This window comes from Rhipicephalus microplus, chromosome 3, assembly GCF_043290135.1.
Source record: "Rhipicephalus microplus isolate Deutch F79 chromosome 3, USDA_Rmic, whole genome shotgun sequence".
Classification (NCBI taxonomy): Eukaryota; Metazoa; Arthropoda; class Arachnida; order Ixodida; family Ixodidae; genus Rhipicephalus; species Rhipicephalus microplus.
In genome coordinates, this window is record NC_134702.1 from 48009330 (window position 1) to 48028043 (window position 18714).

At 46.5% G+C, this 18714-nt stretch overlaps 1 protein-coding gene across 2 annotated transcripts in view; it reads right to left on the reverse strand.

Moving 5' to 3' along the window:
* Window positions 1-18714, reverse strand: part of LOC119175350 (death-associated protein kinase 1-like) — a 180763-nt gene that overhangs the window by 97406 nt on the left and 64643 nt on the right. The gene's annotated exons all lie outside the window — the stretch shown is intronic.

Consider the following 18714-nt stretch of genomic DNA (forward strand, 5'->3'; position numbering starts at 1 on the left):
GCCTCAATAGCTTGAAGCTTTTAACCTCAAAAAACGGCTACTTTTAAATGTATATCACCTTGTACATTGAATATCTGCCGAGCGTCCAAGGTCTCAGAACACCGACTGACAGCGAAATGAGAGGACACGCTGAGGGCGCCTCTGTCGAGAACCAAATAGGATAAACAAACAAAAAAAAGAGATTGCCGCCCGCATCTACCCGCGAGGGGAACTCGTGTAAATGCTTCGCAGAGTGGAGGGGGTTTTCTTGTTTATGTGTTTATCTTGTACTTTACTGTCATAATGTTGGGATATCCGGCTCTAACGTAGCCTATCTTCCCATATTCTGCCAATATAAATAAAAAAACAGTTTACGGCGCAATACAAAAAGAAGCCTGCCACACATATGTGCTTTATGTAACATCTATTGTGAAAGAGGATGAGCTTCTAAATGCTCGCGACCAAAATATAGAAAGAAGGAGAGAAAAAAAATTGACACCATTGAGCGAAGAAAAGGAACAAATACTGAACAAAGTAGAAAAGGCACAGCTCAGTCGGGCATATCGTGCAGAGGAACGCAAGGGGAGGGTATACGGGCTGAACAAAAGGAAGGTTCCCAGCCGAAGAAAACAGGCGTACCAGTAGCAAGAAAACAGGCGCACCAGAACGCCACTTCGAAGTGCGCGAAATGAGGTATGGATGGCCCCGTTCAGCGAAAAAAAAAAAAAAAAGTCAGATCTCTCCGTGGCCTTCGAGCGCAGTGAAACATCCATCCATAGCGCTCGTTTCTCGGCGTCGCCGACGTGTGACAACGCGGCCTCGGGCGGGATCCGGGAAGAGCCGATTGCGGCGTGCCACTTTCTTCGGATGCCGATTCCTCCTTGCCGTCGCTTAAACACACTCTTCTCGCTTATCCGCTGTCAAATAAGCATGCGGGAATGTTATCCGCGCCGCAAGCGGCGACTGTAATCACGAGGACGCTGTCGCAAGGCGCACAGGTCGCAACAGTTGTGCGGCCGGCAAACGTGGAAGCGTCGGGCGTGGTGTCCCCGTTGCGAGCGCCTGCAAGCCGTGGAACGGCTTTGCCGCAGAGAAGCCACGTTTCTGCTCAAATGAGCATTACGGCCACCAGGCGTGCGGCTTGGTTTGTGATACACGCGTCTAACCTTGTTATTATTTTTCATCTCGTACCTGTGGTTTCGAAAAAAGGGCCAAGAGATGGAATCGAACACTTGTGCGACCCGTGTTTATGTGGTTATTGTATAGTATCAAGCACATCTTCTTCGGAAGCACGGACTGCTGGGCGACCTCTTCTTTCTTATAATCATGTAATCTCTGTACTGTAATCTACGGACTAGCTCTTTCAGTGTTCCCCCATACTGTTATGTAGTGGTGGTGGTGGTGGTTATGATGAAGATGATGATGATGATGATGATGATGATGATGATGAAGAAGAAGAAGAAGAAGAAGAAGGAGGATGAGGAGGAGGAGGAGGAGGAGAAGGAGGTGATGATGATGATGCTGATGATGATGATGCTGATGATGATATGATGATGATGATGATAGCCTGACAGCTACCTCGGACAGCCTTTCACGTTTTCAGTATTCCTTTAGTAGAACAGTATTTTCTTTTATTTTCTCTCCGTTGTCTTTCCAACCTGTGATCGTTCGCACAGCCGGGGCTCAGTGGTAAAACTGCTCACATTTCCACTTTTATAAAGAAGAAGACTGGTGCCTGCCATTGTTCGCTGACACGCATATAGATATCGACGAAAAACGAGAACGTAGAGAAATGCGATGACTCGGTTTCGAGGTCACAAAGATTCATTCCAAACGTACGACGCTTTCATGTGGAAGCCGAAACGCTTCAAAGCAAATATAATTTCAAATCTGTCGGCTTATTTATTAGATTTCACCAAAGTTTTGACTTTGTACGTACACCCGCAGTAGTTGGAAAGTAACCTTCGTTAATGCCCCAGAACAACGATTTTAATGTAAGAGCTGTTCTTCTTTATTGTATTGCAGACCCCGCACGTTGACTCAGCGCATCCTCTTTTTTTTTTCCCTTCGTGAGGCAAGAATAGCTTATTGATCGACGTATGGGTGTTATGTACAGATTCCGGACAGCCGTCAGCGTGTCAGGAGCCTCCGATTATACCCTTCATTTATGCAGAACCGTTCTCGTACTTGCTTCAATAAAGCGGGTTGACATTGACGATATGACCCACAATAGATAATGGTGGACCACGTATTCCAGGCGCGCGCACAGTTACGACGGGGGGGAAGGGGGGGTGTCAGGGAATCCGTTTTCTTAATCTTCTGATGCAGCCGTCAAGTAAGCCTCACGCAAGGAAACGGATAATTGAACGAATCGGTATACGTATCAATATTATAACTTTTTTTAGCGTGCACAAAATACAAGAAAGAGACAGTTGAATGCTAACTCTCAATTAATTTATTTTGAAAGGTACAAGGCATATTAGTACCTGGTAGCTATAGCATAACGCATGTTGTTAGGGAGTGCAGTTTTTCTTTAATTCTGTTTAGCCACATATTTTCATGTGGTCTGTCTCGTGGCTTGTACATGCGCTATGCTGGTTCCCAGGTATGTACATGTTTTATTTTTTTTTGTTTTCAAAATAAATTAGTTAAGAGTTAGGGCTCGTCTCTCTCTTTCGTGTTCTATATTTCGTGCGCGCTAAAAATGGTATAATAAGCCCCATGCCTTTATACAGTCGGATCTGTCTTTTCATGGCTTACTGTATCTCCGAAATGGTTTAGCTTCCACCACTGACCGCGGAAAACAGTTAGTTGGGCTCAGCAAGTCACAGCTTTATCTTTTACAAATACACTGCAACTCTTGTTGTTGTTGTTGTTGTTGTTGTTGTTGTTGTTGTTGTTGTTGTTGTTGTTGTTGTTGTTGTTGTTGTTGTTGTTGTTGTTTTCGCGCTGGACCGAACGAGGGCCTGCGCTGTAGAAAATATCTGTCCCTCCCCCATCCCTTTCTGATTATGCGCACGGCTAGAGAGGCCGAGAGCGACAGAGACAAAACGAGGGGGCGCTGGGCGCACTGCACGTATACACGCCGACATCCCTTACGTAGCGGTACAAACGCGAAGAGCAAACAAAAGCACCGCTCCCAGCGGCAGAAAAACAAAGAGGTCTGTCGTTACTATGATCAAAGAGCGTGGGTCACTAATTTGCGGCCACCGGTACACACGCCGCGACGCACACGCGGCCTATTTCGAGGAGAATGAAAGGCGCCCCCTGGGGTCAAACTCTCGCGGGCTGTTGCCTCCGAGATCGTCAGCTCACGCGGGACATCGCGAACGCAATCTTTTCGGCACCCTTGACCGCTCATGACCGTATCAATGGAGGGAAAGCTGCAGCACTGCGTCGCCTGAGGCACGTGGGTCAGCACAGATGTGTGTGTTTTTTTCAACGACTTGGAAAAGGTGTAAGAAAATAATGTGGTAACGTTTAAGTATTACTGAGAATTCTCGATTTGTACTTGTCGCACAGACAGGCGAGTGCGAGACTGTTCCAACTTTGCGATACTGTCACTCCCTATTCACGACCTCACTTGCAGGGACTGAAAAGGACCTTTGCTTGGAGCAACAACAACAAAATTATTATTATCATCATCATCAACCTATATACACATCTTATTACAACTTCATGACGAAAGCTTATGTCACTAACTATAACTTACCCCGTACTCTCAAACTAACGAATGAAGAAAAAAAATGGCAGCATATCCACGGAGTGATTGATGGAGAGTGGGGCAAAAAATTCGTCCGTCCATTCGTTCTTGCTTCCGTTCGTCCATGCATCCGTCAGTGTGACCGTCCATGCGTCCATCAGCCCGTCCGTGCGTGCGTCTGTTCGTGCGTCCGTCCCTGCGTTCGTCCATGCAGCCGCCCCTGCGTCCGTTCATGCGTCCATCCATGCATCTGTCTATGTGTCCATTCGTCCATCTATTCAACACTCCAAGTACCACCATCTCGCATCTTTTCATCATATATTTCCCATATAGAAGCACCGCCATCCAGCGGACATTCCAAGGACTAAACGAGAGGTGGCACACGCACACTTTCTTACGGCTTGCGCTTCGGGTCCACTTCCCACCTTTAACCACCTCGAGTTCATGGTATATACTAGTTCACTGTATTCGTGGCACTGCGGCCGAACGCTCGCTAAACATTTCGAAAACCAAGAAGGTTACACCCAGCGAGTATGACGTAGCAAACTTTTTCAGTCAGATAGTGCTCAATGTACATGCCAATGGCTGCTAATGGGAAATGAGAGGCGGAGAATTCGGCTTTTACTTTCTTACGGCTTGCGCTTCGTATCTACTTCCCATTTTTAACCCCCTCGAGTTCATTCATGGTATATACAAGTTCATTGTATTCATGGCACTGCGGCTCAACGCTCGCTAAACCTTTCTAAAGCTAAGGAGGTTACACACAGCGAGTATAGCGTAGCAACCCTTTCTTGTCAGATAGTGCTCAGTGTATATGCCAATGGCTGCTAATGGTGATCGCAGCCTGCGCGTTAACTAAAAGCCGAATGCTCCTGTCTCTCATTCCCCATTATCAGCCAATGACATGTTTATTGAGCACTATTTTTTATTGTTCAACAACGCACAGAAGAAGTCTCTCACCGGCACCACCTTGGAGGTCAAAATGTTATATTTGTTACATTCTACGGAAGACTAACGGGTGCCGCTATGAAAAGCTTCGCCCCTAAAAGTGGACCTGCGCTGGTCTACAATTAAGTCGTGGCCGTCACCTCCGTGCAACAGGTCTCAGGCCTGGCCGACCACCCGACTTTGACCGCTGGCTTCGTGGACCACATCACCGTTTTCTACTGGACTTTGTACATGAAAAAACTTGTGTGTGTATTCTTGAATCGAATCAAAAATTAGTATGCCTAGCGGTAAACTTTCTAAATAAAAAAACACACACAGCAAGTTAAAAACGTGAAAAACACCGCCTAATTTCCTCTCTCCCTTCCTTTTTCTTCTTTTTTCCTTATAGCGACGCTAACTGAGTTTTACAGTTTTTGTAATTAAATCTGAAATTTTATAGTTCTACTGGGAAGAGTTAACGTGGTCTCAAATTTACGGGCTGTAAAAGCAGTAAAGTCAACACTGAAAATAATATTTGCGCCACGTGTGTGCTACATCAGGCGAAAGAAAAGAAAGAACGCAAGGAAAATTTTTAGTAATGAATATGTATCATTAAAGTAATATCTATCATTGAAGAAGCCTCCTGAACGGAACACCAGAATCCGAACATTAAATGCAATGTTCAGACGCGGTGTACTATTTTGCGACTGCAGGCACAGCCGCTCCTTCCTACAAAGCAGAACACAAGTTTCCACGCCTTCAAAACTGCTCGTTCGACGAATGCACGGCAACAAAAACCATTTGCTGACGTGGTGTACAACCACCAATTTCCCCACACAGACAACATCAGATCTCTATAGCGGGCTGCCGGGAAGCTCTCAGGGGGAAAAAATATCGCTGTTACTTCAGAATCACGTCCGTCTATCTCTTCGGGAGTAATTCGGTCTTTCGAGTAGACAGATTCGGCAACTGCCAAGAAAATTAGTACCTTACCACCTGCTTTTTTTTTTCTCTTTCAGAGGAAGCGAACGATCCAGCGCGCGTTCATGTGTTTCTGTGTTACGCCTGTTTTGTGCAACCATGCGTTTTGTTGACAGTGTTCAGTATAGGCGAGGCGATAAGGGCATGGTACAACAAGCTGTAAACGCTCTCCTTTGCCACCATTTTTTAAAACCGGAAGCTTGGAACGCAACAAACTCTACGCATACCCGGCAATCATTCCTGTTCCTCTCTTCTCTCTCTCTCTCTCTCTCTCTCTCTCGCTCACACAGGGGAGCGTGCGCGTTTTGTTTTATAGACTGAGGTCACGATAACACCCAGCGAAGACTGCTCCAGATGCTTCTGAACAATCTGTTTCGAGACCATGCACTTTCTGCAACCAGGACTCAAGGACCATAGACGTATGCATTGACGGCAGTCCTTTTCTTCCCCGTCAGCGCAGCCTTTTCATAACAGGAGGCGGCGAAAACACTACTGAAACGCCTCAAAACCAACAGATCTGTGCGACCACACGTAAGCAGTTGATGTGCTCTTCTAAGTGTGCTGGTGATTCTATCGATCTCCCTCTTTTTTTTTTCTGTTGTCTTCCCAGTTCGGGGTTGGGAATCAGACTTGCGTCTCGTTAGCTTCCCTGCCGTTTCTCGCTCTATATACTCATTCGGGATGTCTTCCACCATACGTCACGCACTCGGTATCACTACAGCCGGTGCTCCTATATATCTCATGGTGCGCATAGAGTGTGACAGCTAGAGGAAGACCTGCAGCATGCCGTCGAATAACGAATCACGCTGGAACTCAATGATTCCTGACATGTCTGCGGCTTCCGGGTCACCGGCTTGGAGCAACCGCTCTTGTATGACTCATCATCATCACCATCGTCGTCGTTGTTGTTGTTGATGACGATGTTGTTGTTGATGATTACGATGTTGTTGTTGTTGTTGTTGTTGTTGTTGTTGTTGTTGTTGTTGTTGTTGTTGTTGTTGTTGTTGTTGTTGTTGTTGTTGTTGTTGTTGTTGTTGTTGTTGTTGTTGCTCGTCCGCCAACATTGGCGCAGAACCACTGTGGGGAAACGGTCAATTGGATTGGATTGGATAAACTTTAATTTGGTCCTCCAAAACACAGATCCCTGTGTTGCGCGCGCAGCTCCCACGTGGGAACTGAGATGCCAAGCTCCTCAGCCGCATCGCGGGCTTGGTGGGGAAACGGTCAAGAACTGATGAAATATGAAGTCGAAGTGGCTGCACGTCAGTTTTCTCCTAGCAGCCAAACAAGGCCATCCCATGGTTGAGTTAAGAAATGGTGCACTGCTTTTGGTAGAACTGCCAGAAGTTCGAATGTATGCTTCTGATAACTGCCGTATTATTTGAAAACTCTTCCGTCCTGCTCAACCGTAGCTCTTTTCTCCACCCCTTTTGTACTGTACCGTGCATGACTATGCTTTATCTCATTGTTGTGTCTGGTTCTTTCTATCTCTTCCTCTATTTTTCTGTCTTTCTCTCCCTCTTTCTTTCTATCTCTATATTAACTCGTTCTCCCATCCCATCGGGGTTGTTACATTCCACGTCGGACAAATCGACCCGCGTGTTCAGGGAGGGAAGCAGAAGACGAAGAATAGGACGAAAAGTGTGCGTGCCGTATAACGATTGCGATCGCCTTTAGGTCACGCCACGCGGCATAACGAAGTGCTTAACACCTCCGCTGTAGTATGCCTCTGGGCTTCTTCACAAGTATATACTGTGGGCTCCCCTGAACTGCGGATTGGCATAATCAAAGCGACGTAAAAGCTCAACGCAAACGGCATCCGCCTGCAAGGAAGCGCCTGGTAAGTGGCTACACTGGAGCCGTAGATGCACCGGTGCGAAGTTGCGAAGGAAAAGAAACCAGTTCTCGCAGCCGGTGCAATCAGAGGTCGCGAGGATTGCCCACGAGTGTTCGTCACAAACGGGCTTCAGCGGATGTGAGTAACCTGTCTCGACGGCGTTGCACCTCGATTGCTCACTGGTGTTTTCCTCCTACGACGTTTTTAATTGTAATATACAAACAAAAACCAACGAAACGATATATTCCCTCAAAATTATGAGTTTGTTGTCTCTTGATCTTTCTTTCACTCCCACGGGTCATTTGCGTGGGTTGACGAGTGCAGCGTTTTTTTCCAGAAATTTCGAAGTCAGTGGACGCACATATGCGAATGTGTCACCTGTTGACGCCTTCGGAGGAGTCCTGGTATGGTCTCTTCATTAGACAGCAAAAAGACGGGAACTGGTTGCGCTGACTTAGAAGAGGTTGGCCAACGCGAAACACTCGTGGCTCTGAAAATCTAGACAGTCAGGCAAATATGCGTAGGTATATGTTCACTTAACCGACCTGTGGTGGATCGTGTATTGGTGCTTGAAAAAACAACACCAATGTTTTGAAATGGTCCGCCACGGTAGTACAGCAGCTACGGTGCTCGGATGCAGACCTGAAAGTCGTGGGTTCGATGCCACCAGGGCGCGGCCATTGAAATTCGATGGGGGCGAAACTCCACAGGCCCGTGTACTGTCAGAGCCAGGGTTACTCAATCATACCAGTTGCGAAACTGCGTTCCAAAAGTCGGACACGCGGTCGGCCCGATTTCGTGGAGGTTAGCTGACTGTCGCGCCACCTGGAAACGGCAGCGCAACACAAAGTAACGCGATTAATAGATGGCGTGCTGATCAACAGGTAGCGGGACAATCTGCACACTCCTATAGAGTTTCTGTATATGCAATCTTTCGCACTCCCGTCAGCGGGGTCAATGTCGCGTTCGGATTTTGACACATAGAGCCTACGGGGACTTTCGCAACTCGTGCGATTGCATAACTCTGGTCAGAGCGTGTTAAATAACACTGGATGGTTGAAATTTTCGTATCACTGAGTGTTTCATGTACAATTCGTGGTTTGACGCGTGAAATTCCAGACGTTATTCATTTACTAAAAACTAGAAATCATAATTCGACACACTGTAGAGCAGAAAAATTGAAATCCTGGAATGCGGGCGCCAAATTGCGATGCCCCCTCCCCCAAACTGCCATGGCTGTCCCCAAGAAGCAGTCAACGCAGCCCCAACTAGCGCTACTCTCTCTCTCTCTCTCTCTCTCTCTCTCTCTCTCTCTCTCTTGTTTATTCCGTTCCTCATACGCACATCGGGGTAAGTAGCGCGTTGCAGCTTATGCGCTCCCCGAGATAGCCGCTGGCGCCGAGTGCACTCACGCACGCAATCAGAGAAACAGGAACTGGCGCGTAAGGACCCGCAACGATGCAAGGCCAGGCTTTGCCGTGCACGCCTCGCGTTAAGTGCGCCCCCTGGAGGAGCGCACGCAAACGACGCCCAGTGAACGCGTACGCGAATACAACGACGGCCCGGCGCACGATGTGTCTCCGCGTACACTCGACTGCACACCGTTATGTACGCGGGGAGCTGTTCGGTTGCGTGCAGCCGGCGAGATTATATACGTCCGGGTGAAGGAAAGCGTGTGAACAACACGCAGCATGGAGTGCGCAACGTGTACGTGTGGCCCGCTATGCTGTTTAATGAATGCACGCGATAACAGTAACGAGTGCCGACCACAACGAAAGCAATCACCTCTTTACCCCACAGCTTCCTTTCCCTATCATTTGTAGAGCCACACCAATGATGTATTTAGATGAAGCTACCGCGACTGAAGCTAGAGGACTATATATGCTGCATTCAGAGATGAATATACTGAGCTGTTGTTTGCAGCGCGCATGATTTCAGTCCTGACCCCCGATAGCTGGATTCTCTCATATTCACTGAGGCACAAGTGAACAACTCATCCCCTTTAAGATGCGAGAAACGCCTGATTACACGACACTTTGTGTATATTTAGCAAACTGACGTTACAAACACGTCAGTAAAAGACTGCAGCGTGTTGATCGAATTAATGAGTTGCGAGAAAAAAAATTTAAAATTATGAGAAAACGTGACGTATACACTACACCCATGACATCACTCTAGTGCATTCATCGATCATGCATGTTAGATTTACTAAAATCAGCCCCGCCGCGGTGGTCTAGTGGCTAAGGTACTCGGCTGCTGACCCGCAGGTCGCGGGTTCGATTCCCGGCTGCGGCGGCTGCATTTCCGATGGAGGCGGAAATGTTGTAGGCCCGTGTACTCAGATTTGGGTGCACGTTAAAGAACCCCAGGTGGTCAAAATTTCCGGAGCCCTCCACTACGGCGTCTCTCATAATCAAATGGTGGTTTTGGGACGTTAAACCCCACAAATCAATCAATCAATCAATCAGATTTACTAAAATCAGAAGAAAACCAATTGTTCCACTCTGTGAGGGCTATGCAGGCTTGATTGTTCATTCACTCGGCAGGTAGACAGCGACCGTGAGGTGATTACCACTCTACTTAACGCTGTTTAGCATGCTGATATGATAGCGGTCAATGCAGGTCAGAATCACTTTGGATGACCTTTTTTTTTTGGCAAAAGTAGGCAAACAACAGCTCGTCAAACATCGGAAGCGTCTTTAATCAGAAAAAGCAGTACGAGGTTTGTAAGTGACACAGCCATTATGCTGTACGATGCAGGGTTTATATTTCAATCGCGTCTTACTTAATTTTAGGGGATAAGCTAGTTATGATCTGTAGCCTTGTATTCCGTCGTGGTCACGGTATAGAAGATAGTCGAAACATATGTGGGACACAAAACAAAGGTTTTACTATATACTTCAAGGTAGATATAGGCTGATTATAATGTAACAGGTCGCCGTTCCCGGCGAAAATAACCTGTCGAGAAGAACGCTGATGAACTGATGTCTACGAAAAGGGGCCTGTATGTTGTGGCTTATCAAACAAATCTGCAACACAAAGGCACACGTCCAAAATAAAATGTCCCCAAAAATTAGCCATATTTAATCATTATCTTGTCACCCGCAAGATGGCGGGTTCTTGGAATCACTTTTGAGGCATATCCTCCACCTCCATCCATTTTCTAAAATCCTTCTTGAATTGCCTGAGGCGACATGAAGGTGAAATAAATTTACATCTATATTTACACATTGTGTCACTCAATTTACATTATAAGGGGCAACACTCGGGTAACGTATGCTTTTTTTTTGTAATTTCTCCCTCTCTTCGCAGCATTTCTTTTTAACATCTTTCATTCCCCTCACCCCTTTCCCCCAGCACAGGGTAGCCAGCCGGTCTAAGAACTGGCTAACCTCCCTGTCTTTCCGCTTAAACTTTCTTCCTTCTCCTTCGTAACGTATGCTTACTCGTCGATACGACATCCAGAGCTTTGCCCATGCACTCGTCATAACTGATTTCATGGAGATTCGTGGAACTTTCTCTGTATCTTTTTTTTAATCTCTAAACTTCATTGTGACGGTGCGCCAGCGCAGCTTGTCGATATACACACCTGTGGATCCGCCTTCCATGAAATCATTTGTTAGTTTGCGCCTGAGTTCTTCGTTTATTTTCTATTGTACTGTCTCGTCGCACTACCGACGAAGGTTTCTATGGTAAGGCCATAGGTTACCTTTTTAGCATCACAGCTTGAACGAGAACGTAGGCGCACACCACACACGATGTATTACGGCGAAACACGTAACTGTCTATAGACCCTTTCAAGGTTTACAAACACAGCCCCTTGATGACTTACGGTTTGGTCCACCGATGTGATTTATTAGCATTGGAGGACCACAAGAGCTTTAGGAAATAGTCCGCTGATTTTCTACAGTTTCCTTTCCTTATTTAACAAAATATATTCAAATAAATGTTCTTCTGAGCTACATAAACATGATAAAACATTCCCTTGCACTTCACGCACGTTTCTTATATGTGAAAAACGAAAGAGAGGCTTTACCTACGCTTGAAAATACATTGAAAACGTGCTTTCAGTTTCAACGTTAGGAGCTGCTAAATGAGGTGACCAAAAGTTTTTTGGGGAGTACAAAGTTGAGGCCTTGAAACCGTCTATAGTTGCTCGATTAGGCTCCGCGGTAACCCAGGCAACCTGCAGTCTCTGATACTCACCATTAGAACAGCCCGTCGTCTTACAGAAACATTTCAGCCACCCTGTCACTGCTAATTTCTTTCTCTTCGTCCGAAAAAAAAAAGGGGGGGGGGGATCTATACAAACATAGACTGCCGCGATCACGAAATGTTTTGTGTATGCCAATAGAAAGTGGACTTCTGGAAACTACACAGTCTTTTCAAAAAATCGCTTCGATTCAGAACCGGGCCACCTGTACGGCACACCGTTTGCAACTTTCTCGGGCTTTCTCGGACAACGACTTCAGAATCTAAACGCACTGCACGGAACTTTCTTGCGAGCCCTCGGGCGGTACCGGTCGGGTCTGGCTCGCCATTGGCGCTTGTGAGTAGCGCAGGTTTACTACATTTGCTCCGCGAGATTATTGCGTGCACGTACGTATACGCAAGGCACCCATGTACGAGGGCGCGCGCTGTTTGTCTGTAGTTCGCGTACGCTACCGTCGCCGCTCTCGGCTACGATCGAGTGTAAACGACGGCCGAAAGTGGAGCACTGCCGCCGCGACTGAGCGCGTGTTGTTTATCTCCCTCGAGCCGGGAGCTTGCGGTCACGTGGTTAAGCAACCTTGTTTGTTCCCGGAACGTACTTGCTTTTTCTTTAGCATAGATAACAGAGTTGTTCCTGCAGGCTAATTAATTGAGCGAACGTCGGTGAGCCGACATCACTTTGGTTCTCGTGATAACGCCTCCATATCGAGCAGCCCGACAATATTGCGATTTTGCGATTTTAGGAGTGACAGAAACAGTTTTTGCCACGTACGAGAAAGCTACAGACGGTTTGTAGATTATTATTATTATTATTATTATTATTATTATTATTATTATTATTATTATTATTATTATTATTATTATTATTATTATTGTTGTTGTTGTTGTTGTTGTTGTTGTTGTTGTTGTTGTTGTTGTTGTTGTTGTTAGTAGTAGTAGTAGTAGTAGTAGTAGTAGTAGTAGTAGTAGTAGTAGTAGTAGTAGTAGTAGTAGGGTCGTGCTGTTGAACCACCAACAAACGGGAACGTGGCGGTCGTCAGATAACATTACGCAGTTTCTAACAACGTTTCCATACGATGTAGCATGCTCACGCTGTGTTGCGATTCTTTCTGCGGCGACCGACTGGCAAAGAATCCCTGTACAAGCTTTGTTCGTCGCATTTCATAAAAAGAACTTCATTATAAATCGCTTTCGCAAACGTTTACGGCACTCAAGTTCGGGTGCTTCGCGCTTTCTACTGGTTGGGCTCACAGCAGGCTCCATACACCGACACGAACTGCAGATTGTGCTAAATTACCTCGGCCTATGTACTACATCGACGGTGAACGCAAGTATAAAGAAATAACTTTCGAAGTCTGCCAGCACCACGACGAGGTCACGACATATATACCACTCTCTCAAGTGAACGCAAGTATAAAGAAATAACCTCCGAAATCTCGCAGCACCACGACGAGGTCACTGCGTATATACTACTTTCTCCATGCCACAGGGGAGGCTTTCACAGCGTTTTTCCCCAGCGAAGCGCTCAATCCTTGTCCCCGTAAACGCCTCAGTTGAGGCTTTTACGGGGATGGGCAAAGAAGTTTTACACATTTTCTCGTATCCAAAACCACTCTCTGGCGAGAAGAGAGGTTGGTGACTTACAAACGTCTTCAAGCCACAATGTCAGGCATTCGTAGACGCAAGTGCGGGTACTTAAAAATGTTTGCAATCAACGGCCGTTGCGCTGAAGCGAGACCCTCATCAGGACTGACAGCGAACATCGGGCACGCGGTTTCCAGTTCTCTCCCCCCCCCCCCCCCCGAGGAGTTAGGGGGGGGGGGGGATTCTGTCCCATTTACGGCGATGGGCTGCGTTTAGCGAGCGATTGAGAGAGTCGTTTATGGTTCCACCTTCCCGCGTCGAAGATGGCTTCCACCTTTTCGTCGACTCGTGCAATTGCACCACGTGACTTTTTGATGGCGGAGAATTCACAGACACAATCATCGCCAATACTTTATATTTCATTATATATTTAATTTCAGCTAATCACTCATATAACTTCGATCAACTTTGGGTATTATAATTATCCATACCAGATAGACATCTCACAATATCGAAACGAGATGCGCTTCTACGCATTCCTCGCTGCATCCCCCGTGACGAAGTGGGCGAGTTTAGGCAGGCAGAATACTAACAAATACATGGGCACTTTAAACCAATACAGCACCGTCAGCGGCAATGTATAATAGCTTCCAGCCCCTACGCAACGAATGCGTGGGAAAGAAATGAAAGATGTATTTGTATTTTGTACGTTTTGTATTTAACGTTTTGTGTTTAAACGTTTTGTATTTTTGTAAAGACGTTTTGTATTTAAACGGCAGTTAAACAAAAAACACACCGAGCATGCACTAGAGCGACGCGGGGGACCTTGCACGCGTACGCATAATATTACACGTAAGGAGGGTGAGGGAGCAATTAGGAAATTCAGGGCGTTGGGTGAGAGCAGCCGGCCCAGCATCTATACGACGGGCGATATAGCAAAGGGACAGTCACACGAGCGCCTGCACAGACACACACACAAAGACATTGAGTAGCTGATTTCGCAACGTTATCCGTATACGCCATGCGCTGTCTCTGAGAAACGGGGACCATTTCGTCGGCTTAGCCGGACGGAATGCAAGGCTAGCTACTTGCGTCGGTTTTCCCCTTCCTCTTGGCCCCGTGCTCCTGTGCTAGGCAGTTGGCAACAGCGCCAAGAAAGCCGTCTCTCAGCGTCGCGTGATATCCTCGGCGCGTACATGCTTGTTGGTTTTACTGTGTATATAGTAAGAGGCGCGTACCTTCGGAATTCAAGACAGAGGCTATAGCAGGGCGAAAATGTCGGGGTGTTTTACGAGGGGCCGGTTTACCGTATGGTAGATACACACAGTACAATACGTCGTGGTCGGCATGTTGCAAATTTAACATGCGAGACCTGTATTAGCCACGATGTCATCTCATAATGTTATCGGACGCATCGAGCAACTCGCGCAGCAAAAAAACTTTTCGGGTAAAGGTCTACATTCAGCACGGATCAGAATTTTGTGCGGCGTAAGCGGTACGGTATTACCACCGCTAGTTAAGAAACGTATTAAAATTATATGATAAAGCGAATTTGCCAACGCAATGACTCCTTTGACGATAGTTGTGAAAACAAGCTTATCGCTGTTTTTTTAATTTGGCATGATTCCTGGAGAGGAAAAATATTGTGTCGCGCATAAATTCGTAGAGGTAACAAGAGAACCACGTGTTCCTTCACCTCCGTACCGAAGCGGCCTTAGCCACCTTGCTGTGAATTCCCGTGAACCCCTCTTATGACTAGGATAAGCTAAACAACTGCAAACGACATGGTGTCCTTTACAAATTGAGGGACGCTGCCAAGATTTTAATTAAACCTCGAGATGTTCTTCGTGTGCCCTCGTATACAGCACTCGGTGTATGTATGTATGTATGTATGTATGTATGTATGTATGTATGTATGTATGTATGTATGTATGTATGTATGTATGTGTGTGTGTATGTATGTATGTATGTATGTATGTATGTATGTATGTATGTATGTATGTATGTATGTATGTATGTATGTATGTATGTATGTATGTATGTATGTATGTATGTATGTGTGTGTGTATGTGTGTGTATGTATGTATGTATGTATGTATGTATGTATGTATGTATGTATGTATGTATGTATGTATGTATGTATGTATGTATGTATGTATGTGTGTGTATGTATGTATGTATGTATGTATGTATGTATGTATGTATGTATGTATGTATGTATGTATGTATGTATGTATGTATGTATGTATGTATGTATGTAGATAGATAGATAGATAGATAGATAGATAGATAGATAGATAGATAGATAGATAGATAGATAGATAGATAGATAGATAGATAGATAGATAGATAGATAGATAGATAGTTAGGTAGATAGATAGATAGATAGATAGATAGATAGATAGATAGATAGATAGATAGATAGATAGATAGATAGATAGATAGATAGATAGATAGATAGATAGATAGATAGATAGATAGATAGATAGATAGATAGATAGATAGATAGATAGATAGATAGATAGATAGATAGATAGATAGATAGATAGATAGATAGATAGATAGATAGATAGATAGATAGATAGATAGATAGATAGATAGATAGATAGATAGATAGATAGATAGATAGATAGATCCCCTTGAGCCTCGGTACATACTTGTTTATTTAAACGCTCGCTACCTCACTCCGCCCCGGGCTGCTTTGGGACACGTCACAGCCTATACAGCATTGGGGCGCCGCTACGATACCGCGCGCATATGCTGGTCAAGCTGGCCTACTCACAACGTGATCATTCTCGATACGCGCGCGTACTCGATTGATTGATTGACGATTAATAAGTGGGGGTCCCGAAACCACCACATGATTACGAGAGACGCCGTAGTGGAGAGCTCCGGAAATTTCGAACACACGTGGGGCTCTTTAACGTGCACCCAAATGAGAGCACACGGGCCTACAGCATTTTCGCCTCCATCGAAAATGCAACCGCCGCAGCCGGGATTCGTTCCCGTGACCTGCGGGTCAGCAGCCGAGTACCTTAGCCACTAGACCAGAGCAGTGCGGCACCGCGCACGTACTCGATCGACATTTCTTGGCACCGAGCGCACTCATCTTTTTTTTTTCAACTGTCGGAGTTGCTCGTCAGCTATATAAGCCTCGAATTCCAAGCGTACAAGCACGCGATTTGTGACCTCTAGAGTAACCTCTACGCTATACTCTACACACGCCGTTGCGCGCTTAGCGCATGCACTATAGACGGGTTAATAAGCTTCCCCTTGAGTGTCAGAGCTTCACCAACGCTGTACCCAACCAGCGCGATAAGACGCAACAAAGCGCTCCTGCGGCGAAGGCACTCGCCGCTGCCGTAAGTAGCCGGTCAGCCTTGGCTCCGATCGTCTCTTCGCGGGGACGAAAGCGACCTCTAAGCGCGCCGCGCTGTATAGCGCCAAACCAAACCAAGCGACCGTCGTCAGCGCGTCGAGCGGCCACGCCGGCATTAGCAGCTGCTGTGGCCGCTATACTGCTGGCTGCAGGCGAGAAAAAACGAATGTGGCGCAAGCCGTGTGTGTGACTGAGATTCTTTCTTTACGCCGCACCTTTCACTTGGCGAAGCAGAGAAAGAGGCAGAGACGATTTGTATTTTCGAGGCTTGGCTCTTAGCCACCTAGAGTAGTCGGAACTGCGAAGGCCACGGCATTCGCGTTTACAGAACGTATGGTCGGTGCTGTTGAAGTCTGCTGCATACGCGAAGGCCGCTGTGAGGAGTTTTTATGCAGAGTGTGAAAGCTTTTAGAGGGAGGTACAACCAGTGGTTACAGTACCTGTTTTCATTAGCGCAACGAAAATTTTAGAGGTCACGGTGTCTAATCACAGAATGGTAACGCGGAAAATACCGTAAAACATTTATAGTCGCAATTTTCCGACCTGCGGCGGGTATGTAGTCGTATACGCCCAACACATGCCCCTAACAATGCGAGATCAACGTGCCAGTGGCGCTGGCAATTCTAGCACTTCATTTAAAGTCATGATCACGCAGTACATTCAATATAGAAGAGTCCGCAATGATATTAGTCTTCAACACCGGACGTCACGCAGACCTTAGCGAAAGCGCGGTGGAAAACGCGAGCCAGAGCGCGAGCTTTGTAAAGTGTTTATGAAGTGTTTGCTCGAAACAGCCAGGTGTACAGAACGAGAAGAATATAAACGATGTAGACTTCACTTTCTTTGTCTGAACGCTAGCAACGCATTTTTCTTGCAGCTAACCACGTCAAGACGTTTCATCCGTTCGCACACGCACGCAACACACTTGCGTTCCCATCGACCGCTAACAACCCACACGCGTTTACCTACCCGTCAACGATCCTCAATATCAAGCAAGCGACCTCGGACGAAGTCCTTACTGACCGGCATTCGTAGAGAGTTTAAATAATGACCCGACGCTATGTAAACCATCCGCTACGCATCCAGCCCTTTTCGATGCGGTCCGTACGTGGGAGTGCGTTCTCGGTAGGGAGCCAAAACAAGGTCTAGGTCGAGGACCCCCTTCGTCTCGCGTCTGGGAACGAAGCTTAGTACGTGGATAACGACTCGTCGGAATGAAAAAAAAAAAAACAAAACAAAAAGCCATCGCCGACGGCGTGGGCCAAATTAAATGCCTCGCTCGTCCGTGGGAAGTATGCAGATGGCGATACGGAGACAGCGGGGATCTGCCACCGACGCCTGCAGGAGCGCGTGGTGGCGGAGGCGACGGAGTCATTACAGGTGCGCCCGCGACCTCCAATTCGATGCGGTGATTCGTCTCTAAGTGGCCGGCGAGCGAAAGTGAATGCCGGACGTTTATAGCGCAGTGAAGGCGGACGTGAGGCGGAGTGGATCCGCGATCGCATATTTCGTGTGGGAAGCATTCGCGCGAATCGGCGATGCGCTGCATAACCGTTTCCGGTGGTGACGACTGGTTAGCACGGATTGTTAATTGCGGTTGATTATGGTGGAAGGAAAGAAAGAAAGAAAGAAAGAAAGAAAGAAAGAAAGAAAGAAAGAAAGAAAGAAAGAAAGAAAGAAAGAAAGAAAGAAAGAAAGAAAGAAAGGAAGAGAAATTTTATAAATAAACACCTAAGTTTGTACATCTTGACATGACGCACCCCGTTGTACAAAGCATAGGTCTGGGTACTAAAAATATATCTGGACGCTCCCTGCATGTGGCGTCCCCACAATCATATCGATAAGTTTTTTTTTTTTTTTTTGCGTGAAGCACCAGAGTTTATGCGGCACAATTAAACACGGCCGTGGACAGTCAGTCACAATCACATTAACGCTTGCGCGGTTTTTGTCGCCATAGGTTTCTCGCTAGCGAAACATGCTAAGCTTATAGGCCGACATATGCTTGTGTTTTCTCAAGTACACCCTCCGCAACTACACACACGCAATTCGCTTGACGAAACTGCGCTCAAACATGAACATGCGTTCATCGTTGAATGACGTATCCCGTGACGC